We start from the raw sequence: 25,567 nt of genomic DNA on the forward strand, positions 1-25,567 counted from the left end.
GACGAGTAAACGACTCAAAATCTGCTTGTCTCATCACAAACTGAATTTCAGTTGCAGCCAAGAAGAAGAAAAGAAAGAAAGATAGGGGGCTAGATGCAAACGTTATGGCTTCAAGAGACCCAAACAAGGCAAGCTTTAACTCACAGCAGCCCTGAGCCCACGCCGCTAGCACGCTACTCCAGGTTTTGCAAACAGGAGTTCACCGAGCGTGCCAAGTCCTTTGCCACAAACGCACAGTTCAACATGCAAATATGCAAACGTCTGATCTGCATTCTTTTTCACAGAACAGTACTCAGACACACCAAAAATGGGGTCATTTGGGCCCACTTATTACAACTGCTCCACAGAAGCTCAACTATCACAGTCCCACCGAGCCCAGCCTGACGACAGGGCTTTAAGAAAAGCGTGGATTGACAGCAGGGTCCAGACAGGGGCAGAGATCAGCTGTGCAGGCAACAAGACCATGCGAAAAGAGCAGCGAAACAGAGCTTGTTCAGCTTAGGAAGAGAAAACAAAGTCTTCACATACTTCAAGTTTAGCCGCAGAGACGTAGGGATTAGAGTGGTTTCCACGTGCCCTGGAGATCAGAGAAGGAACGGGCTTGAAGTGCAAGACAAAGATTTAGATTAAAAACCATGAAAATCTCTCTAATGGTGAGGAGGCCCGAGAGTCGGTGTACATCATCTGTACAGGATGTGAAATTGCCAGCAGGAAGAGCCTTAAAAGAAGAACCATTACCCAGAAAGGGTTTAGATGTGTACCTGACCTTCCCCAGGGTTGGGAAGGGATGTCTGGAGGCCCTCTCTAGACGCGCCGTGACTGAGGCTATGAAACAAAGCTTCAGACATTCCTTTAAATTAGATGTATGGCAAAGGACACAACCCCCAGACCACTCACGTCCTAGTCTGAAACACAGCTGCTTGAGGAGTAACACCATCATTTTATACCCTAACAGCACCTTTCATTTAAAGTCACCAAACTGCTGTAAAATTCATCAAGTGTCCAGAGGAGCGACTGAAGAGTTAAATGCTATTAAAGTTTTAGACACAGGAGAACAAGGGGGCACGGGCTCACAACTTGCAGGGGATGCCACTCACGCTCCTGTTCTAAACTCTGCATTGGCTAAGTTCTAAACTCGGCATTGGCTAATCACTCGATTTATTCAACACCAAATGTCTGACTAAAAAGCAGATTATCAAGATGTAGATTTATCATTTCCTAAGATGTAAATACGGAACAAGGAGGACTGAGGGTCAGTGTATCTCTGTCAAATAAAACACACTTTAACCTTTAATAAAATAAGTACTTTAATAAAATAAGTACTTTAAATAGCACAGAAATACCTGTATTTCCCTCTTGCCCGTTGTAAGGGACTCCCCTGTTTCTGTCTGCATTTTCATACCATCTACTGGGCAGATCCTGAACTACCCAACAGCGCAGGCCCTGCAAGGCTGCAGCCCACAGCAGCTCGTCCCGAGCCGAGCCCCCCACCAGCCACCTTTTATTCCCCACATTAGCCCCAAGCCGCCAGCCAGAGCTCGCTACGAAGCGCCAAGGAGGCATGAAACCACCATCCCGTACCCCAGATATCTCCAGCAAGAGCGTGGGGACACCGCAGCCCGGCCAGAAGCAGGAGGGTGAGAGGAGAGGGAGGCGGAGAGGAGCAGGAGGCGGCCGTCCCTCTGCCAGCATCCTCGGTACACCCCGCCGCACACCGTCGCTCAGGCAATTGCACCGAGGTGGGAGAATATTTTTCCCCGCTATTACTGGCTGCCGAAGAGGAGCTACCACATGGCTGTTCTCAGCCACTCGCTGCACGGCGTTTACTATAAACAGCAGTAAACAGAAACGGAGCCAAAAATCAAAGCTGGGTACCCGGGAGCCGGGTCTCCGCATCCCGACGTTACCCATGGGAATGATCAGTTCAGTGTTCAGCTGCTGAACCTAAAACATGCGAGGCCAAACGGAGCCGAGCTGCTCAGCGCACCCGAAACTTAGGCCGCCCGTGTAGATTTGCTCTCTCTACCTTCAGTCCCCGCGACTCCCAACGGCTGCCACGGTTTTGCACGGGAGCTTCGACGAGCCCGAGGATTAAACCCGGACGGCGCGCGGCACGAGCCGGCCTGACGCTGCGTTTATTTTTAAACGCCGTGCCGTGCGCGAAAGGCTCGGATCTTGCCTTGCTCCCCGCCGCAGTCCAGCGCTCGGCTCCGGGGGCTGCGCGGCAGGCGCAGGCGCTCCCCCGGGCGCGGCGTTACGCCGTTGCTCTGTCCGGTGCCCGCGATCGCCCTTGGCATCTCCGGTGGCACCGACCGGCCGGCGGGTCCCGCTCGGAGCCCCGCTGCGCATCGCCGCTGTCGCTGTCACCGGAGGCGTTCACGGGCATCCGAGAGGGCTCCCGGCGAGGGGCGGGCATGGGGCTGCCGGGCACAGCCGGCGGGCAGCGGCCACCTCCCGCCAGCGCTGCGGCAGCTCGGTCTCGCCCCCCTTTCCACGCACGGTAACGCGGGCGGCCGGGCGCAAGCAGCGCTGCGAGGCCTTGGGCCAGCGCGACAGCCCCGGCCCGGCGCCGCCGGGAGAGCGGCCCTGCCCGGGGGCACCTGGAAGGACAACAAAGCCGCTCGGCCGGGGCTGCACCGCGGCCGGGGGGAGGCAGGCGGCCCCCGGGGTGGCGCGGCCGGCGGGCGCAGACCCCGCCCCGGGCCTCAGCCGCGCTGCCGGCGGGACCCGCGGCGGGGGGCAGCGGGCCCGGCCCCGGCGGGCACCAACAGGTGCGGGCGGTGCCAACGCCGCCCGCAGCCCACCGCGCCCCGGCCCCGCGGCTGAGGAGGCGGCGGCCGGGCCCTCGCTGCCGGCCGGGATCCAGCGCCGGGCGCCGCGCTGCCACCGCGGGGCCTTGCGCCGCCGCCGCCGTCCCCCGCCCGGCCTCCGGTAGGGCCTGGCCGGGCCGCGGCCGCCCCCCCCGCCGCCGCCCCCCTCACCTGCGCGGCCGCCGAGCGCTGGGGCTGCTCAGTCCCTCGCCGCCGCCATGTTTGCGAGGCGCGGGGAAGGCGGGGAGCGGGGGAGGGAGCGCGGGCAGCCCCGGCCCGGCCCGGCGCCGCCTCCTCCCGCCCGCGCCACGATCGTCAGGGCCGAGCCGGGCCGGGCCGGGCCGAGCCGAGCCTTTGGCTCGGCTCGGCCCGGCCCGGCCCGGCTCGGCCGCCCGCTCACCCCAAGCCCTGGCACCCCCGCCCCAGCCCCGCCACCCCCCGCCCTTGCCAGGAGGCACCAACCCAGCACGGTGCTCCTGGAGCCAGGGGCCCAGCTGAGGGTGCCATTTCCCATTCGCTCTAACTCAAAATATTCCGTCTGCTGGGCTTGCCCTGCCCAAGAGCCTGCCTCCGCTGCGAGGTATCGCGACTGAGGAAGCAAGCCGCTCACCTCAACCAGCAACCAGGTCATGCTGCAGCTGGATACGGAGCGTGAGATCGTGCCCTCTCTCTGCTTGCTGGATTGCCCAGGAAAAAAAAAAAAAAAAAGGTAATGTATTGAGTTCTGGAGGTCCAGTTCTCATCTTCAAAGCTGCTCATGTGAACGGCCAGTGGATCTACAGGACCGCTGCTGGGTAACAGTGACTTCTCATGGCCCAAATGTTTCACCGAACCAATGGAGACATCACTTCGGAGTGACTCGCGGACATACGTGACAAGGTTTCTCAGGGAGAAGGCACCTGAACGCTTTCCAAAGTGCATGTAGTGGCATGGCCAACAACTGAGTATCTCCCTGAACGCTTTCTTGTTCTGGGGGGTTACATGGAAACTTGTGCGTTTAGGTCAAAACTGAAGCAAAAGATCAGAAGGAAGCATCAAAACTGAAGCAAAAGATCAGAAGGAAGCATCAAAACTGAAGCAAAAGATCAGACGGAAGCATCCCTGGTGCAGACAGGGCCTGGTTGAGTCTGCAAAGGTTGTGCCTGAGAAAGCTCGGCCAAATGCAGGGCTTCCTACTCGTAGCTTTGTTATATGCGATGGCGGGAAGATAAAGCCATGATTCATCCCTTTGCTCCCCGCTGCCAAATCTGCGGTACGTCCCGGTCCCGGCCAGGACCCCGCGCTGATGCTGAGCAGAGAGGCACATGGCGAGCAAGGGCTCTGGTGGTGCGACGAGAGGGGGGACCTTCCCACCACTGCCCATGGGGCAGCCTTGCAGGAGGGTCTGAAACCACCTCAGCCCATTCCTGCGCTCTTCCCTTTTCCTTTGGGGAAGTTAGTGCCATCTCGTGTGTTGGGCTGAAGGCTGCAGGAGGATTCCCAAGGAACAGAAATGGCTGGCTGGCCTCCGCCTACTGAAGGCAAGAGACAGCACAATGCAGGTGTCCATGCTGTCCTGGTTCAGATGCTGGACTCAGTCCAGCCTGTGCGAGGCTTAAGATCCTGCCCAAAGCCAAATGCCCGGCCAGTAGCTAACTTCTGGGGTCCAGCAACCAGTCCACAGCTCTTTGATCCCCTTCTCAGGGAAAAAAAGGGATCAGCACTCTCAGAGCAAAATGCAACCTGTATTTGCCTGTCTCTCCCCACAAAATAAAGACATATACTTCATCAGACGGGGTGGGATTTCTAAGGTCTGGGGAGAAAACTCTTTGAGAGGGAGCTGTTCCAGAACTGCTGTTTGGAGGTTTCTCATGTCCTTTTCTGAACCATGGTACTGACCACTGCTGAAGACGAGCACTGAAAATGGCCAGTTTTCCAGCACTGGCCTGGAAAACCTCTTGTTTCTGAAATATTTGCACTGAGGGGATGGACGGTTGGGAATGCTGGCGAGGGCTTTTGTTTTAATCAATATGCGGAGTACTCGGTTATGGTGGTGGGACACAGAGGTGTGTTCGCTGCCGTATCAGGGCTTCATGGTGCTGCCTATGAACACAGCATCCAAGCACCTTCCCTGTAAAATCAGAAATATCAACACTCCTCATGGGTTTCATCAACTCTGGTATTTCCTCATTTCCACGATAATCAGGATTTCATGAATGGAATAAAAGCACAAGAGCTAAGAGCTGCAAAATGAAGACAGGAGAGAAATTTCCCCATTGACTTTAATTTGGAGTTAGCAGCAGCCGAGTTCAGAAGGATTTACATATGACATCCATATGAGCACCACAGGAATTCAGTTTGATTAATATTACAATGGAAACGAGCCGCAGAAATGGTTTGCCATTTATTATGAAGTGTTGCCAAAAAAGCTCAAGCACATTTGCAGTCTGGTTTGGGCCAGCTCTTGGAGAGTGCCAGCACGATAAACGGCTGGGAGCTAACGACTACAAAAGGGCACTGATATCCTGATGCATGTGGTGTTGGACACGCTGGAGCAGGACCTTCGGAAGGAGAGGATGTGGGTGAATATAAGGCAATGTGACTGGGAAGAAAACCTCCTGCTGTCTGTACTTCTTCCCCCCCTCTTCCTCCCTGGTTAGTGCCTCCCAGCAACCCGGGACCAAACTTCCTCCTGGGCTGATTCCCACTATTTGCAATGTTCCCGTTATGTTGTTGACTTTGTTTTCTGCCAGAAATTGATCCTGAAGCTGGCATGGAAGATATAAATATGGACCACTTTCTGAGAAGAAAAGCCTAACGTCCCGTGGTCCGTGACCTTCTCGTCCTGAACCTGATATTTAATAAAAAGGTGAATAACAGGGCACAGGGATGGATGCAGAGGAGGATGATCTAAAGGAACATGTGCACACAGTAACCCTGGCTCTGTCATCGATATGTTTTTTGACCTGACATCTCCCTTGGAGAGGGGAGGTGGGAATCTCCTCCCCATGCCTTGAAAAGGCAGGAGGAAAGGTTATTTATAGAGCTTAGAGCCCTGATGAGCAGCAGCTCACCTTGCAGGACCTCCCGTACATTCCCTTGCCCAAAGCAGTCTCATATTGAGACCAGCTGTTGAATTTACCTGGGGTATGTCTTCCCAAAAGGGTCCATTTTTGTTCTGAAGACTTCATGGGCTGGAAAATCACCTCTGTGAATCCAAATAAGCTGTTTTGGTAGTGGGAAATTGTCTGGCTTCATGTCCCAAACATTCGCAGGCAGCTCTGCCAGACTGCAGAGTGATCCTCTACACGAAGGCTGCCTGCTGCAAACCCATGCAGCCCCTCTCCCCTTTCCAGCTCCTTGTGAGGCAAAAGAACAAACTTGCTCATTATAACACATTTCTCTTTCTCGTGTTTTTGATTTCTCTTTTCCTTACTATTTCTGTTTTTTCCGCATCCGTCAAAAACTGTGGACACCAAGCCTGGGTGCAACGTGCCAGGGTCCATGTCACTGTGCCATGCCCAGGGCTCCCCAACCCCCCATTCATCACCCGCTCCTCTCCAGTATATGCACCCAAATTTAAGCAAGAACCCCTCTGTTAAGAGTCACTCCTGCAGCTCAGCTCTGCTGTGCTCACCCCTAACTTCTTCCCAGAGTTGCTGCTTTCTTGAGCACAATTGCCCATCCCATCTGCCCCGTCTTTGCTGCTTAGCACCCCACCGAGCTTGGGTACATATATAGCACCTTTCTGTCATTCTGATTTCAAACTAGCCAGCCCATAATTATCTGATTTCATGTTCTCACGGCAGCTCAATGCCAGCACCGTTCCTGTCTCAGCAGTTGTCTGGTATTTCAAAAGACTGCTATATACCTCTGTCAGCTCTTTAAGGATGCTTCTGTTTGGGCTATCCAGGCCTAGGTGTAAAAAATAAGTTCATTTTGGGTGTATGTTGTTTAAATTTCTTGGCTAATAGCAGTCTTGCAAATGCCTTATCAGCCTTATATATTACAAGAAAAGTGATCCGGTTTCTCCGCAAAAACAGAACTTAGGAAGTTATTGAACACCTGAATTGCTACCACTGTTAATAAATTCCGTATGTCTATTAATAGACTCTTACGGGTTTGAATTTCCTTTGTTCCTAGCTTATTCTAAACATTTCCTACTGTTGCTGTTTAACGCTGCCAGGCACGAATACTTTCCCTAACAGCTTGTTTCTCCTGTTTGTACCCTTCACAAATTACTGCGCGTCTTAATCCAAGCCGACCTCTCATCCTCCCATAGGGATTCACGACTCGAGAGCCCTCTTTGATCCACCGATCGGAAAGAAACGCCGTTCCTCGGGACACAGCAAGCTGCGGCGGGTGGGTCATTAGCGCTGCCGCCGCCGGCTCGCAGGCTCCCGGCCAGGCAGCCGGGCGCGAGGCAAGCGTGCGGTCTGCGGGGAAGGGGCAGGGGGTGAGCTGCCTTGTGCTGCGTGGGAGCGAGCAGCAGCGACATGAAAGAGCCGGGGCACGGTCACTTGCTGCTCGGTGGCCTGTGTCCGCGCTTTCACTCGTGCCAGGAGAGCGGAGGGATCCTTCCCCATGCTCACAGATGCGGTTGGATGCGGGAGAATATAATCACGTCTGTAGGTCCTGTTCTCCGATGCCTGGCGTGCAGGGGTAACACTAAGTGGGTCAGAGCTGGAGGAAAATTTTCATCAGTTTTCTCTTGCACAAAAAAAGGAAAAAAAAAAAAAAAAAGACCTTTTTCCCCCATCTGAACTTTGAAACTGATTCTTTGCGGTATTTATTGTAGAAAATTTCAAGCAAAAGATTTTTCTTTTTGGAATCATAATAAACTATTGGAATGAGGAAACAGCTCAGGTTATTGATTCAATTTGGTTCATCCTTTCTTAAGCCGCCCATTGCATTTATGGGATGGCTTAGATTCAGGGTCTTCTTGGACTCATTGAACTTGGATCGATATAAAATGATATTATTTATATGTCTCACTATTTGTTTGCCCTTACTGCTCTTCGACACATACGTATCCATTTGAGGTCATAAATTTATTATTTTTTCCCTGCTTTTCCAGTGAAACAGGATGGGATTCCAGCTGTTGCTCTCCTCTCCATGTTGTGACCATTCTGAATATCTGAAAAAAAAATTCTCCAGGAAGTCCCCATCTCCGTTCAATTTTTCTGACCAAATTTTTCCTCCCCAAAAGTCTGGCCAGTAGCTGCAAGCTCCTTCAAAGCAGCAGTCTCATAGAGTGCTGGCTGGGATCACCTTCCCAGAGAGCACGGCACCTTTCTAGTCCCTTCAGAATAGAATATCCCTTTAGAATATGAAAAATTATTATTCTATGCTAATTTAAAGAATACATAATCAACAAACCAGAACGTAGAGTCCACAGTGACTGAAGGTTGTATGCATCTTTTTGGGAAGATTTCTTTGTGAATCTGGTGTGAGTTCATCCAAGTACTGCTCCAACTCGGCTGGTTGTCCTTGGAAAATGTCATTTTGCACCGAGGAGGGTGCAAGCTCAACGGCACTGAATATTTTCAAGTTGACATTCTGGAAAGCCTAAATGCAGGACTCACTGGCAAATTAGCTGGAAAGCTGTCTGAGTTGTGAATGGTGAGATTTAGCGAGTCTTGAAAACTTGGAAAATCCTGAGGGAGTGGGGGATTACAAAATTGTCATGATGGTTTGAGAAAGGAAGCCACGAACCCAGATCAAATAGTGGGAAGGATAATTGAGTTTCTACAGCTAAGTGTTGGCTAAACAACGTAATTAATGGCTTTTGGCATGGAAAGTAGGTCTTGCTGGACAAACTCATGGTCTTTGCTGTGAGAGATTGGGGCTGGTGAAAACATCCATGCTGGACCAGGCCAGCACTTCTAAGCAGGCACCTTGGCAGCACCACGTTATAGGCAGACTGAAAACAAGGCAGTGTGGAATCAGTACCACCAAGGAAATCATTAAATGCTCTAAACTAGCAATGTAAATGAGGGTTAACAGGCCGCATCAGCTGTCTCTGGCTTCATGACAGAGCTCCCTACCAACACCAGCACCTTGAGAGGAAGGAGAGATGCTGTTCCTACTGGGAGCAGAAATCAGGAATATGGAGCTATGGCATCATTTCACTGAAGATGTAGATGGCAATCATAAAATCTACAGTAATGCGTGCAGATGACAAAAGGACTGAGCAGGACAGGTTACTGCTGCAAAACCATCAGGATCATTAAATAGTCCCAGTCCAGCTGCTGTGTTTGAAGAGCCATCCACAAAACCGCACCTGAGAGCCAGGAAAACACATCCCCCAGGATGAGAGGCTCTGTCTCACAAAGCATCATTCAGGGCGGCTTCAGAGTAGTTCTGTGCATCCGCCTGACGCTGGGCGTGTAAAAGGGGAATAGCAAGAAGTCAGGAGTGACCTAGATCCTTCACATGGCATTGGAAAAGCTATTACAGGAACAGCACATCAGCTCCGCTGTCAGCCTCCGAGGAAGCCTGTAGGAGCACAAAAGAAGGTTGGAAGAAAAGCTACAAAAGTCTTCTGAGGGCTGGAAAATATCCTCCTGACTTGGGGTCAAGGAGCTCTTCACACGTGGCACAGAAAGATGAAAGATCTTTGCCGTGGCGTGCCCCTCTCGCAGGGCAGCAGCTGGGCGGTGCGATGAGACGGAGGGGCTGGGAATGGGAACGGGCGGGATGCAGAGCGGGAAGAGCTGCCAGTGCCGGGGGTGGCCTGACCAGGGCCACGGAAACCAGGCGTCTCCCTGCGGGCAGTGCTCTGAGTCACATTTTTGATTATATTTAAATATCATGCTCTGAGCTTCTCTTTTTATCTGTAGAAAGACTTCTTGTGCCTTTCTCAGTTTTCCTTTCTCCACATTATTGCAGGCCCGTCCCACCTGGAGATGGAGCACGGTGCACCCTGCTTTCACCTGTGATGGAGAGTCTCGCTGGCCCTGACTGATGTGTTTTAATCAAGCACGAACCCGGGGAGGAGTTTGCTCCTCAGGCTGGCAGAGGCATGAGGGGTTTCCATCTCACTCGAGGCACGCAGTTTGCAGATCCCACCCGTTCCAGGGGCCATGCTGGTCCCTTTCTGCTGGCAGCTGGGTCTTACAGGATTGAAATACTTACCCTCACTACAGCCTTTGGGCTCAAGAGAGAGCATTCGGGTAAGACTATGGCCTGTGACAGATAAAAGTTGCAATAAGTGGTCTCTAGTGGTTACTTCTGGGTTTAATTTTTGCAGCCCCTCTGTGGGTAGAAATAGCTGCTCAGCCCATTCATCTCTTCCAAATTAAAATTATTTGCTGTTTGTATGTGAAGAGCCGCTTCCAGGCTGACAGACCTCAGCTGCTTTTGCTCGCCCCGTGCCCAGCTGCCGCGGTGCCATGGCCCGGTGGGGGTAAATCCCGTAATTAGTGATGGTGGGAAAGCAGGGGCCGGCCCTCGGTCCTTCCCACGGGGCTGGCAGCGCCCTGAATTCCCCTGCTTCAGGGGAGCCCTCGCTGCAAGCTCCTTGCTCCACCAGCATCTACCGCAGTGCTGCACAGCCGCCCACCGCGCCGCCGCGGGCGATGCTCCCCGTCAAGCTCGCCCTCTCGCTGGATCAATAGTTGGCAACCATTTCTAGCCCGCATTTGCCTTTTTCTCATCACCACCTGCAGCAGACCGTCGCACGTGTGCTCTGCTCAAAGCTGGTTGAAAAAATCGTTTTGGCGAATGAATTTGCGCGAGTTGTTCACTCGGATTATTGACGGGTGGCTGGGCTCGGCGGGGACGCAGCTCCCAGCGCAGGCGGGTGGCGGGGCCACGGGGGGCTCCTGGGGCTGGCTTGTCAGAGCGTTTTGCGGGGCATCCCTTTGTTTTGCTACAGGTGCGTCGCTCGCTTATTTATTGTCATCTGTACATGTAAGAATACGGAGGTTGCTTTGAAGACAGGGGGAGGTGTTCCTGTGCAATCCTGCCGGTAAATGGCTTACGGGGATATTTTAGGGCATGAACTTGGAAATCAGGCTGGCCGGCGTGGAAATGGAGCCATCTTCGCTTTGGAAAGTATTTTTTCCTACGCAATGTCTTAGCGCTCCTCGGAACGTTGCTTTCGACCCCTGCCAGACGCCCAGGACATCTCTCTGTCGGTTTGTTCCCAGGGTTTGTGCAGGATCTGCCCCTGCCCAAGCTCCGCGGGGGACGCGCCCCGCCTGCCCGCGGCGGCTGCGCCCTGCGTGGGGCCGGGGCCGGGGGGCTCCCGCGCCCCTTCAGCCCCCGGCGCTCGGCGGGGCCGGGCCGGGGCAGCGGCCCCAAACGGGGCGAACCCCGCAGGGGGCTGCGGGCAGCGCGAGCCGGGCGGCCGGGCCCCTCCCCCACCGCCGCCGGGCACGGCCGGCAGGGGGCGCTGCTGCGCCGGGAGCTGCCTGCACCTGACCTGCACCCACCCTGCCTGCAGCACCGGGCACTGCCTGCACCCACCTGCCTGCACCCACCGTGCCTGCAGCACCGGGCACTGCCTGCACCCGCCCTGCCTGCACCCACCGTGCCTGCAGCACCGGGCACTGCCTGCACCCACCTGCCTGCACCCACCGTGCCTGCAGCACCGGGCACTGCCTGCACCCACCTGCCTGCACCCACCGTGCCTGCAGCACCGGGCACTGCCTGCACCCACCTGCCTGCACCCGCCCTGCCTGCAGCACCGGGCACTGCCTGCACCCGCCCTGCCTGCACCCACCCTGCCTGCAGCACCGGGCACTGCCTGCACCCACCGTGCCTGCAGCACCGGGCACTGCCTGCACCCACCTGCCTGCACCCACCGTGCCTGCAGCACAGGGCACTGCCTGCACCCGCCCTGCCTGCACCCGCCCTGCCTGCACCCACCCTGCCTGCAGCACCGGGCACTGCCTGCAGTCCTGGGCACTGCCTGCACCTGCCCTGCACCCACCCTGCCTGCAGCACCGGGCACTGCCAGCACCTGCAGCACCTCTTGCCACGTCCGCCATGCGCTGCCTGCAGCACGGTGCAACGCCTGCCTCGTGAACTGCCGGCAGCACCCTGCACTGCTCTGCACCCGTGCTGCCTGCTGCCTGCACCTCCTGTGCCCCGTGCTGCCTGCAGCGCCCGGCACTGCCTGTGCTGGGTGCTGCCTGTAGCACCGTGCTCTGCCTGCAGCGCTATCCGCTGCCTGCAGCGCCACGCGCTGCCAGCCCTGTGCACTGCCTGCAGTGCAGGGCTGCGCTCTGCGCCCTGCAGCGCCTGCAGCGACTCACCCTGCCTGCTGCTCCCCAGGGTGCCCGCAGCCTGTGCTGCCTGTGCTGCCTGTGCTGCGCACCACCTGCAGCATCGTGCAGTGCCTGCAGTGCTGTGCATTGGCTGGGCACTGGGCACTGCCTACAGCGCTGTGCACCGCCTGCCCCACGCAACACCTGCGTGCCCTGCACCACCCCTGTGGCACTGCTCGGTGCCTGTACGCTGCCCTGCCTGTGTCCCGCACTGCCTGTACTCTGCCCTGCCTGTGTCCTGCACTGCCTGTACTGTGCTCCATCTGCATCACCGTGCACCGCCTCTGCCATGCGCTGCCTGCAGCGTCATGCACTGCCTGCACCCCGCGCTGCCTGCAGCCCCTTGCATGCTGCCTGTGGCAGTGTGTGGCACCTGCAGTGCCATGCATCCCATGCACTGTGTGCTGCCCACAGCACCATGCACTGCCCACAGCATCCTGTACCACCTCCTTTGCGTGCCGCTGGCAGCACCGTGTACCACCTGTGCTGTGCGCTGCAGGCAGCGCCAGGGCTGCCTGTGCTCTGCGCTGCCCGCACTGTGCGCAGCGTGCAGCCCTGGGCCCCACTTGTGCTGTGCAGCACCTGCATCACCAGGCACCACACTGCTGTGCCACGCTGTACCTTGTGCCATCCTCACCATAGAATCATAGAATCATAGAATCGTTTAGGTTGGAAAAGCCCTTTAAGATCACCCAGTCCAACCATTAACCTCACACTACCAAGCTCACCACTAAACGAATTAAGGGGAGAGTAGCAATTTCATGTTTCCTGGCTTGGTGGCTGGATTATTTATAATGAAAGTAAAAACTAGGAATCATTAAGATTGGAAAGGACCTCTAAGATCACCAGTCCAACCATCAACCCAACACCACTGTGCCAACTAAACCATGTCCCAAAGTCCCAGCCATGTTTACCCGTTTTTTGAACCCCTCCAGGGATGGGGACTCCACCACCTCTCTGGGCAGCCTGTTCCAACGCTTGACCACTCTTTCCATGAAGAAATTTCTCCTAATTTCCAGCCTAAACCTCCTCTGGTGCAGCTTGAGCCCATTTCCTCTTGTCCTATCGCTAGCTACTTGGGAGAAGAGACCAACACCCACCTCACTACAACCTCCTTTCAGGTAGTTGTAGAAGTCCCATATGCTTGGAAGCACCCGCTGCATGGGGTGTGCCTGCTGATGCCAGCCCCAGTGCCAGGGGAAGGGGGTGCAAAACAAACCCCCGGCAGAAGAGCAAGGCCTGGAAGATCCGTGGGTCAACGGCACGGTGCCGTGAGCAGCCTGCGCTTGCACAGGCTTGGGAGGGAGATGTGTGCAAGTGCAGACCCACTGACATCGCAGTGCTGCTGGGACCTGATGGCACATTTGCAGAGCCAATTTTTTTGCATAAAAATGGCTGAAACAGAAGCAGGATTTCCTCTAATTCACATTATCTCCATTGTGGTGTGCTGCACTTCATGAAAAAGGACGTCTGGAGAAGAACTGGGCTGTGCACTGAGGCACACCCCAGCCCATGCCCTGCAGGGGCATTTTGGCGCCAGCACAGCCTAAAAAGAAAAAACTTTCTCTGCGTCTTGATTTGCAAGTGGTATTTTGCACATTAGAAGTGAAGGACTTTGCCTGTCTCCTGAAATACCAGCATCTGTAAGAAAACATTTGGTAGCAGTCTTCCGCTGTTATACCCCACGATGGAATAAGTGTTGCCAAGTGTCTGGGCTCAGCTCAGAGCCATCGTGGTAATTAAGCAGCTGGTTTTAACGCTGGTACCTAAAATGATCTGTGCGGTTGCTGGGAGAGGCCTCAGAGTGGGCTTCAGGGAGCCAGCCTGGCTTTGCCAGGGGCGTGGAGAAGGATGTCCCAGCAGCACAGTCAGTTTTCTGGAAGTCCTGCTCTGTGCGGCTGGGTTGGCGAGGGCAGCGTGGGCAGCGCAGGCAGCATGGGCAGCACGGTGGCAGGACCGCACTGGGCCACCTGCCAGGCTCAGATGGCCTCAAACCTGACCTGGGCTGGGCTGCTCGGAGTGGAAGAAAATGCTGTTCCTCCCCGCCTTCCCCCTTCCTCCAGGCCTGACCTCACAGAGCATCAAATCAGGCTCGTTTTGGGCACTTCTGGGCATTTGTGGACAGATGTGGGGGTTTATTCCCTTGTCCTGGCTTGCAGCGGGATGCTCCAGCACTGCGTGCCTGAGCAATGGCAAACAGGCATTTCGGCTCCGGCCAGCCTGTCTCACCCTGGGCTGGCAGGTGGTGTCCGACGCATCTGTACCTGGGAATCCTGCCGGCAGCTGGGACATGCGACGTGGGGATGAGCTGCTTTGCTCTCACCAGCCAGCCGTCACGTGTGAGTTGCGATGCTTCTTCAGCAGGTTGATGCGTTGCTTGCACTGCCTGGGGGCTGTAACGCTGCAGCCCACGGGTCTCACGTGGGCTCTTCGCAGCATCTCCTTGGCCGTGGCCGTGGTGGAGGAGCTCGGTCCTGCTCCCACGAAGCTCTGCAGGGCCCTGGAGCAGATGTGTCCCTGCTCCAAGGCAACGCAGCATCCTGCTGTGGTCACTTTTGGTTGTTGTTCCAGCTCCGGTTGTGCTGCTTTGGTTGCAGACTGGGGAAAGCGGGGATGCCAGTGGGGAAATGGTCCATAAGATTGGCATTAGGCTCCTCCCTTTCTCCCGGCACGCATTACCAGGCTGGTTGTTTCCGAAACACTGAGGGACAGGAGTGCCCTGGTGCTGGCAGGTGTCAGCTGAGCAAAGTGGGAGCAGAAGGCTCCTCTTTGCCACGGGGCCCTGGCTGTCTTTTAAGCCCAGCTCCCTTGTTACGCTCTTTAATTGCAGCATCCTACTGCTTCTGTGAGCATACACTCCAACAGCCACATGCACAACTGAGTAACGTTGTCTGATTTGATTCATATTTTAAAATCTGTAGAGTCCAAACGCGATGCACTTAATAGCAGGCAGATTTACAGATGAAGTGTCATGCTGCACCCCACTACCAGTTTCAGGAGGAGTTAAGTGTTGTTATATGATACAAAGAGTGTTTCAAGGCACATCTGGAGTCTTCCTCTGGTTATTTAGGGGATCTTTGTGTGTTTAGGGTCTTGCCTTGATCCGCTGTGAGCCACTGAGAAAGGCAGTGCAAGACTCTCCCCCTTCATGGGAACTTGCTTTGCTGAGAACAGAGGAACCTGGGGATGATAATTCACCTTCCCAGGACATTAATTGAATTGCAGATATAAACTGATATAAGAGTATTCTGAAAATAAGATATAAAAAGATTTTCTAGCATGGTGCTGCCGATTTTTCTTTATTAACATTTTGCAGAGGACAAAATACAGCTCACAAATACCTGCTATTCGTTTCACTGTTTATTACAGTGTCACCAACCATGCAACAGGCATGAGAGCTGCAGGATGCTAAACACGGAGCCTCAGAGCCTGTGGTGGCCTACAGGAGACGAGAGGATGGGCATTTCCAGTGCCTTGAGTTCCTGATCCTGCTTTCCAACAGTGAGGTAAAGTAAGCCAGGTGAGTAGGAGGTGAGGAGTGCTCCTGCCGTGAAGGAAGCAAAAACCCCAGCGGTCCTTGGCAGAGCAGGGAAGGGTAGGTCCCTTCTTGATCCAAATCTTGTGATGGAGAAGACACTGCAGTAGTGGTCACGCAATGGTTGAAAATCACAAAATTCCTCTTTTTTAAGAGCTCTCCCTCCCCCTTAGGGAGCATCTCCTATTTTAGGGGCAAACTAGTGCCGAGCTCAGCTTGTGGCTGCCTGTGGCATTGTCGAGCGTGGCTGGCGGTGATTTCCCACTGATGATCCTGAAGAGCGTGATGTGTCTGCGTGGGAAGGGCAGTGCAAGGAGGGCACCAGGAGGGGCTCAGAGGGGGTCAAACATTTTCCGAGAGACTATGTCTGTAAGCAGCCACGGCAATTTAAGCATGGGAAGAGATAGAAGAGTGTGCCTGAGCACTGAGGAGGAAAAAAAAACTGGTGGAATTTTAGCAAGGGAGAAGCAACAAGCCCATAAAAAAATCCTAGAAAAAGTGATCTGCAGATGTGTAAGTTCATACCAGGATACTGATGGTATACGGGAAAAATGTCTGAAGAGAAAGAGCCAAAATACAGCAATGCATGGGACAACTCCAGCGGGACTTATGAGTCTGAAAGATGAAAGAAACACACGATACTCCTGAGAAAGAGAGAGAAAAACAGATAGGAGATGAAAGCCTCACAGGTACCATGGCTCTCCATCTGCTTTCATATGTAGGAGACACACCGGTGGTGCTGAGCAGCCTGGAAGCACAGCTGCTCAGAGTTATGTTTCCCTTGCAACAGTGCCTTTTGTTAAATAAGAAAAAAAAAGCCTAGAGCAGCTTACTTTTTACGTTTCCATTTTGATAAAATTGGAAATTAAGAAAAGACAGTTTTGGGGTCTTGCTTTCATCCTTTCCAGTGTACAGTGTTTCAGTGGCAAGGCGCAGGATGGAGAAAAGGGGGGACAAAATGCTTAGAAGAGAAAAGGAAAACAACATATGAAACACAGGGTAGGAAAAAACTTTTTTTTTTTAAAACCGATGGAATTAGTGATATCAAGCTTTTAAAAAGAATTGCTATTTTCCCTTCCAGCTAAAGTAATCTTCAAAGGCCTGGAGTTGACTCTCCTCTTAGTCCCAGAGAAGGAAGTAAGTAGGTGAAGCTGTGAAAAACAGGCTGTGAGTACTGAAGGGGATGCGAGAGAGATGGGGGTGCGGTAAGAAAGCAGGCGCTGCTCCTGCATGCTCTTGTGGTCGGCCGTGACCCAGCTTGTGCCCCGCTCTCTGGGGGCTTGTGAGATGGTCCAAGGCAGCGCTTGGTGCTCAGAGGCATTGCATCCCCATCCAGACCCGATGCAGCGGTGCTGGGCAGCGCTGGCGTCAGAGCTGGATCGCCTTCTGTGACGTGAGACGAGGCAGGTTGGGAAGGGAGAGGGTCCTGCAGGAGACTGGCTTTGATCTGAGGATGATAAAATCTTGGTAAACCTGCCCTGAAGCCTGGCAGTTTGAACAGCTTTTAGCAAGTCCAGGTGTAGCAAGCACGGAGTGAAAGCTGCCGCGGGAGGAGCGGGGTCTTGCTTTCTGCCTTCGCCCCTGTGCCCCTTGTCATGGGCCATCGCTGCCCATCTGAGTCCCCTCGGGGAAGGCATCCTTGGAGGAAAAGGAGTTAAACCAAATCCACTTCCAACATTAATTCATCCCCATCCACGACCTCTCCTGTGTTTGAGACAGCAGAGCCCTTGCACACCGACCTCTCCACGCGCTCTGTCCCAGCGCAAGGGTGACCCGTGCTGGGCTGTGTGGTGGGAGAGCACCGGCGCCGCGTCTCCTGCTGGGTCTCCTCGCGGTGGCGCCCAGGGATGTGGCCCTCGATGCCGCTCAGCTGAGCCCTGTGCGGACAGGCTCCTCCCGGGCAGGGCTGTGGGCAGCGGTGGGACCGGCTGGAGAGGGCTTTGCTTCTTGGAGCTGGACTGAGATGAAGCATTGTTGGAATCGAGGGCATTTTTTCAGCCCAAGCAGAGAGAACGACAATTTTGAAACTCTGGCAAAAGCAGCAAAGCTCTTGTGACCATCGCTGCCATCCCCACCTCCAGCTCCTCCATCCGAGAGGATGCTCTAACACACCTAGCTGGGACTAACCCTGGCCAACGTGCTAAAACCCAGTCCAGTATTGACTCAGCATGCTAGGAGCTTTAAATCTTAACCACAGCAGATTAATTTCTTTCCTGCCTTTAAAACTTCCGCTGCCTAAGTTGCTGCCGTGCTGCGGAGCTGGTGGCACGGGCACTGTGCCAGGAGGGAGCGGGATGGAGGTGCGGGTGCTGCTGCGGGGGACCTCAGCCGCTGCGTTTCTTGGTGCCGCGCCTGGGCTCGGGCTGTTCTTTCGCTTTCGGGGCCAGCCACACTCGTTAGGTAATGGAAACGCTCCCTCGCTGCTCTGAATCACTGCTGGAGTGCGTTAGCGTGAGGCTCCAGCTCCCTGGCGTTAATTAGAGCCAGCCAGATTTGCAGTGAGCTCATGATAGTAGTGACGTCAGCTGCAGATTTCTCAAGTCCCTCTGAAACCCGGGGCTGCTTTCGCACCACGTCTGCCCGGGCACAGCCCCGTGCCGTGTCCCCTGCCCTGTGCGTGGTCGAAGCTCCCCGGGGCTCAGCACGGTGTGATGAGGTGCACAGGGTGCTTCATTTGAAGGGGAGGCTGGTGCTTGCGGCAGCATTTCAGACAACATTTTCTCTCAGTCTTGGGGGAAAAAAGAAGAAAACTGCTGCTTTCCCATATTTTTCAAGGTGCACTCTAGCCTTTTCATGTGCTAGCTGACGTTCCTTAAAACTGCATTTTCCTTTAGCTTCATTTTAGCCACTTCAGCTCCTTGTTACCTGCGCTGCTTTCACGTGAGACGTACCGACCCATGCAGCGACAACTGCTCGGGCCATGGCAGCTGCCAGCAAGGGGGGGCTCTGCACGGGCCCGGGGAGCCTGCTGCTCTGGAGGTGGGAAGATGCGGTGCTGCCTTCAGCAGATTTCATATCCCGAGGACCTGGTTGCTGACCCGAGCGGCTCCCAGCTACCTCCTCTCCTTTCTTCCAAAGACCCTTGATTGCAGCCGTCATCAGGTGCAACAGCCTGGAAAAAGATCTGGGCTGGCCACAAGAGGTGGGTTAAGCTGAGGCCCATTTCTGAAGAGCCTAGGACCTGGCCATACTAAAAGCCTACCGAGGGAAAAAGAAAAGGAGATGGTTTGGAAAGCTCATTCTGAGATGGGGATAGGGATGCTTTTTAGGAAATAAAGTAGTTTGTGATTCTTTGGTGCTGGACAATTTTCAATGTCCAAGAGGGGGAAACTGAGGCAGCATGAGAATTCGGGGAGCTCCCTGCTGCACTTCTCATCAGTCACACCAAGTGACCAGACTCTCCGGATCCACTCCAGGCTCTACACAGTCCTGTCATTTTCTCCTTGATTTACACATTTTATTGCACAAAGACCAATTGGGAACATGCAGAACAGACACCCCTGATGCTCCTGTGTGTAAAATGCAATTGCAAAGTCTTCAATTGCTATTCTTTGACTCAAGAGAGGCTGAGAGCTGACTCTTTTAGCCCTATTATAGTCAAAGATGTGGCATGGATGGTGTCATTTTGAATATGGATGATTCAATTATTATAATCCCCCACCAGGAATTCAGAGAAGGGGTCCAGAACTGGGCTGTGCTACTGCAGCTCTCCCATGCCTGAGTGCCTGGACTGCAGCGTGGTCCTGTTCGCTGTGCTTCTGCCCTCCAAGGGGATGGGCAGGCTGGCAGCAGGAGGAGGTGGAGGACACTGATGCCCGGCTGCACAGGATTTGGTCCTGTGGCCACCTGGTCCCCTGGCACATACCGGACTGCAGCTCCGCGGTGCAGGTTTCTGTGCCCGAGCAGGGGGGCTGCGGCTGGAGCTGTGCGAGCCCAAGCTCTTTCTGCCCCGTTAGGCTCTAGCAAGGGACGGCAGCAGTCGTCACCCAGGTGAGCACATCATCACCTGGCTGCTCTGATGCTGGCATAGAGTTAATTTTCTTCCCAGTAGCAGGCATAGTGCTGTATTTTGGATTTAGTAGAAGAATGTTGATAACACACTGGTGTTTTAGTTGTTGCTGAGTACTGCTTATGCTAGTCAAGGACTTTTCAGCTTCCCCTGCTCTGCCAGGCACACAAGAAACTGGGAGGGGGCACAGCCAGAATAGTTGATCCAAACTGACCAAAGGGCTATTCCATACCATATGGCGTCATGGGCAGTATAGAAACTGGGGGGGTTGGCCGGGGAGCAGTGATTGCTGCTCGGGAACTGGCTGGGCATCGGTTGGGGGGTGGTGAGCAATTGCATTGTGCATCACTTGCTTTGTATATTGTTATTATCATCATTATTATATTGTTATTATTATCATTACTATTTTACTTTATTTGAATTATTAAACTGTCCTTATCTCACCCCAGGAGTGTTTCTCACTCTTACTCCTCCGATTCTCTTCCCCATCGCACCGGGGCAGGGGCAGTGAGCGGCTGTGTGGTGCTGAGCTGCTGGCTGGGGCTGAACCACAACAGGATGGCAGCAGCAACCTGCTGGAGGGGGTAAAAGCTGTAGGTTGCTGCAGAAGAGAAATACAGCCCGTAACAATAGCAAGCATCAGCCTGCTGCCCCTTTATAGGAGGCACTAAATCCTGCTGGACCCTCTGCAGGCAGCGCCTGCTCGAGTAAGGGGAGAGGTGAGCTCCCGCCATCCGTCCGGCCGTGGGAGCCCCCGCTCCCTGTGGCAGCGCACTCGCAAGGTGAAATATCTCCAAATTACACACACTTGATCGTGGCATGAATTATTAGCAACTGTTGTTGGAAAGTGTGGTTCATGCGAGAGGAGCGAATGCTCTTTCTTCTCCCCGGTACAGGCATTTTTACAGCCAGCTGAAAGCACAAGAAACACGGGCAGGAATTCAGGCTGTTGGAGGTAGAAAGGGACACAGTTTCCAAGAGCTGATTAAAAAAAATAGCTTGCAATGTGTGTTCTTTTGAAACCAAGCAAAGGAAGGACTAACCGCCATGCCAGCTTTGTCCTTTATTGCGCACTGCACAGTGTAGCCTCTTGCATGCCTCTGCGGCAGATTATAGCTGGTCATCTGGCCCCCAGGTCTGAGAAGGCTTCACCTCCTGGTCCCACTGCAGTGCCCAGAGTGAGCGGCATCATCTCTCAAGCAGAGGGGACAGGGCTGGAAAAAGGCTGACATCCCTGACATGCTGTAGGGGAATTCGGATGCGTGGGGCCCTCCCCAGCGCTCACAGGTCTCCTGCCTCGTGCCGTGGGACGCTCTGCTCCCTGGATGGAGGTTTTGTGACTAGGCTGGGGGCGTGAACTGTCCAGGGCAGCTGGGTCTTATGGTGATGGGGAGGGCTCAAGCCAGAAGTCAGCAGCTCCAGTTCTGCAAACCTCCTTTGAAGTCACTGAAAGCCTCCTCTGAACAAGAGCAGCGGAACTGGGGCTGGTTTGAACCCAGGTGAGGAAGCAACCTGCCGGGCAGGCGTTGGGTGGCTGTGAAAGCCTGGTGCTGGGAGGTTTGCGGGGTCAGCAATGACACCAGCAGCGTCGGACCGGCTGGCCTGGGGCTCTGTCCTTGCCCGCGAGGGTTGCTCAGGGGTAGCGCCGCACCCTGCTAGCCCCGAGCCAGCCAGCACCTCCGCTCCCAAAGGAGTACACTCCAACTTCAGGTTAACTGTGCGTGGAAAGTTTGCAGGATCTGGGCTATAGCTGTTACCATCCTGATGCTTATTAGTAAACCATCAGTAGTTTAAGGAACTGCTGCAGCTAACGCCAGAGACCACTTACATCCATTTTTTCAGATGTTCGTAATTGTCTGAAACATCCAGCTGAGATTCCCACATGCTGTCTGTGCCAGAAGATGAGCTGTTTTGGAAAAACCAAAGGAAAATTACCATGATACTTCTGAGGATATGAGGAGACAGATATTATTTCCCCATTGTTTATAAACAACTTCTTGTGCCTTCAAAAAGTTCAGTTCTACAGCTGGAAGACCCCATGGGGAGATGCCGGAGTTCAGCAGCGATGCGGTCCCCACCAAGGCTGCTCTGACGGGGAGTTCGGTGTGCCCAGCAGCTCTGGCACTGAGCCCTGATACTTGATCTCACAGCTTGGATGGGTCACCAAGCTTTGAAACTGGAACTTGTGGGGAGCGGTGGCCTTGAGCAGCGGGGCCAGGCAGGCAGCAAGGGCAGCCTGTGCCCGGGGAGGGTGTGGGGAGGTGTGGGCAGTGCTGCCGGTGCAGCAGCTCTCCAGAGATGCTGCTGGAAAGCTGGATGCTTGGGGATAAAAGCCTCAGGATATGGTGTATGGCCATGAGCCTGCAAGATGCAGTGGCTGGTACAGTGCAGAGCTGCGACAGCCTTGCTGGAGGTGTGGTTCAAGGGTAAGTTTGCAATTGCAGCCTGGAGAATTGTGATTTCCTGATGGGCAAGGGAGCTTCCTCCCTAGGTTGATTTCCTGAAATATGAGAGTGGCTCAGACAGTGTTTGGGGCTCTCCAGCCCCTGCCAAGCTTGCTGAAACTCCTGGCAGCGACCTGTGGGATGCTCTGCCTGCCTCCCAGCTCCACCCTGATGGCACTGGGAGCCGGGGCTCCTCTGCTGCCCAGAGCTTGCCAGGCTTGGCAGATGGGCACCCATGGCTTCCAGGCTTGCTGAGTCCTCAGCAGCTTGCCACACGGGTTGCTGCAGAGCGGGGATTGCCAAACTGCTCCGCAGCTCGCCAGATGGACCACCAGGCTGGCAGGAATCGTCTGCTCCTTGCTGCCCGCTTGGCAGGCTGTCGGCATCCCCGGGCTGGCCCGCTCCCCGGTGTCGCAGTTTAACCCCAGCCGCAACCAAGCCCCACGCAGCCGCTTGCTCACTCCCCGCCGGTGGCATGGGGGAGAGAATCGGGACGGTAACAGTGAGAAAACTCATGGGTTGAGATAAAGACAGTTTAATAGGTAAAGCAAAAGCCGCGCACGCAAGCAAAGCAAACCAAGGCATCCATTCCCTGCTTCCCATGGGCAGGCGGCTGTGCAGCCATCCCCAGGAACGCCGGGCTCCATCACGCGTAGCGGTGCCTTGGGCAGCCCAACGCCATCACTCCCAACGTGCCCCCTTCCTCCTTCTCCCCCAGCCCCGTGTGCCGAGCACGACGCCGTACGGTGTGGGGCATCCCTGGGTCAGTGGGGCTCAGCTGGCCCGGCCGTGTCCCCCCCAGCTCCCTGTGCCCCCCGGCTGCTCGCTGTGGGGTGGGGTGAGGAGCAGCAAAGGCCTTGGCGCTGTGTCAGCCCTGCTCAGCAGCGACGAAACATCCCCGTGTTACCAACAGTTTGCAGCACAGATCCAAAACATGGCCTCATACGAGCTGCTGTGAAGAAAATTAACTCCATCCCAGCCAAAACCCCGGGGTGCTTTGTCCTGGGAGGATGCTCAGCCGCTGGGACCATCAGGACTTCCAGATGCCTGCCTGGCCAGCTGCTGTGGAGCAGGAAATCTCTGAGCCTGGGGACCCCCAGGAACTAAATCCCATCTCTGGCACTGCAGCACTTTGGGGGTCTTCTGCTGGCGCTGCATCTAGCGGGGTGCCACTGAGGCAGGGATGCTGCTGTCCCCCCCCGCTGGCACCCCTCATCCACTGCCAGAGCCCTCCAGGCTGGGGCGCAGCTCAGGTCCCCCGCGAACTGCTGGGGAGGGGTCTGGGCTCCGCGCCGACCTGCGGATGTGCGTTAGGGAGCTGCACGCTGCTGCGCCTGGGCAGCCCGGCTCCTCCAGGGCTGAGCTCACCCACCCTCGCGGTGCCGGACTGGGGGATGTCCCGTCTCTGTGCTCGCCCTGATCTCCTCTGCCCTTCATTCGTCTGGGCCCCGACAACGCGGCCAAAATGGGCTTGGGTCCGCTGCAGGAGATTGATGGGTCTCTTTTCACACACCCCCTCGCCCCCGAATGCACAGGGGCCGAAAGTCTGCCAGGCAATTACATCCAGGAACATAAGCAAGTTATTGAAAAGCCTTGCTGGCAGAAACATCAGGATCTAATTTCAGTGTGTGAGTGAAAATATTATTCTCCAGTGTGAGGGGAGAAGTGATGAAAGAACAAGAGGCTTTTTGAGATGAGTCAGGAACACCAAGTTACACCAGGACAAAAGTTGAGCAGAGATTTCTCAAACCCCAGACATCCTGCAGAAGGGTTTTGGTTGTGGTCAAACCATTGTCAGGAGCTTTCCCCTGGTCCAGGATTTTTGGTCCTGGGAGATGGCAGAGGAGGTTAGCCAAGGCTGGAGCAGGAGCCAGTGGATGGCTGGGGGTTTGCAGAGCTGGGGGATGCCACGGGTGGGAGAGGCTGGGTCTTGTGCAGTCACTGTGGCTATGGCCTCACCTGCTGCAGGTTCAGGAAGGAGAACTGTGCTCGGGCCCTGTGCTGGCGAGCAGAAGGAGAAGGTTGCACCATGCCGCAGGTCTCCTGGAGTGCGGTCAGTACAGCCAAAGCAGGTTTGCAAGGCAGAGAGGGTCTAGCGGGTGCATCAGACCCTCAGGGACGAGACTCGGCAGAGCCCCCCATAGCCTCAGGGCTCGCCTGCCCTGCCAGGGGATGGTCCGTGTCCGTTCGGTGCCAGCCCGGCACGGGGCAAGCCGTCCTGCCCCGGGCAGGGTGCATCACCCTGCCCTTGCCTTGCCGCAGGGGGAGCAGGGGCTGCAGTTGCTGGCCCCTGCTAAAGGCCAGGGCAGGAGGAGGAGGCGTCGGGACAGTGCCGGGGGCCGAGACCCTGCCGCTCTTCATCCCCGCGTCCCCGCACACGAGGCCCTTGGGGCTGGCGCTGGCACGTGGCTGCTCTCCCCGCGGCGCAGGGTGCGCGGCACGTGTCTCCGGCAGCTCCCTGACGCAGGCCAGGCCCCTTCCCAGGCGCGCTAATCCCCTCAAACGCTGGCAGCCCCCAGTACAATAGCAGCCTTTCAAACCCCGGTGCCCAGGAGAGCAGGGAAGATCACACGTGTTGCAGGAAAAGGACGTTTGTCTCCCTGAGCTAGGCTTTGGTTGCTCACGAGCTGCCTGCCTTTCATGTGCTTTCAAAGGCAGCACTGATGTCTGGAGAAGCAGCTCTTTCAAATTACAGAACTTCTCTGCCTGCCTGCGTTGTGCCGAGAGCTGTAATCGCAGGCAGAGAGCTGCAGGGGGAGGGACGCTTACACGGGCACACACGCGCACCATGGCCTGACACGCGTGCACAGGCATGCACTTGGTGACACACACATGTGCAGATGCTCTGAGCAGGGCTTGGAGCAGACCATCTCCAGAGGGTCCTTCCAGCCTCAGCTGTTCTCTCTGCGAATGGTTTTGTCTTTCGCAGGAAATGCATGGAGCTACAGCAAAACTGGCATCCACGCACACAGCCCAGCTTGGGCTCTCGCTGCAGCGTCAGGCTGCAGGGAGATGTGGTGGGATGAACTGAGCCTCTGAACGGGTCGCACCTCCGCGGCTGTCCTGGGCAGCACCTGCGGTCCTGGCATGGAGCTGCACAGGCAGGACCCATCCATCCGTCCCACCGGCTGCGTGGAGCGGGCTACGAGGCTGGGGTGGGATAGAAGAGAAGGTGGCTGGTGGACTGCAATGCTTCGCCTTCCTGCCCGGCACATGGGACATCCACACCGAGACCTCCCCGGCACCGCGCACGCGCTGTGCTCAGTGCTGCTGGCGTGCAGAGGTGGCGATGGGTTGGCCTGGCCTGGCCGCTGCGGTGGAGCTGTGCTCCAGGCTCCCACACAAAGTGCGGAGGAGGTGAATGCCCCGGGGATACTCTGGGGCAGCTCCCAGCCCTGGCTGGTGTCCCCTTCTCCGCCCACCCGCCTGTGCCAGCAGCGGGACCCAGAGGGACCCCGGGGGCTGTGCCTGGCTCTCGCTTGGCATCGCCTGTCCCGATCTGATGCCCGTGCGAT

This window comes from Pelecanus crispus, chromosome 16 (genome assembly GCF_030463565.1).
Source record: "Pelecanus crispus isolate bPelCri1 chromosome 16, bPelCri1.pri, whole genome shotgun sequence".
NCBI lineage: Eukaryota > Metazoa > Chordata > Aves > Pelecaniformes > Pelecanidae > Pelecanus > Pelecanus crispus.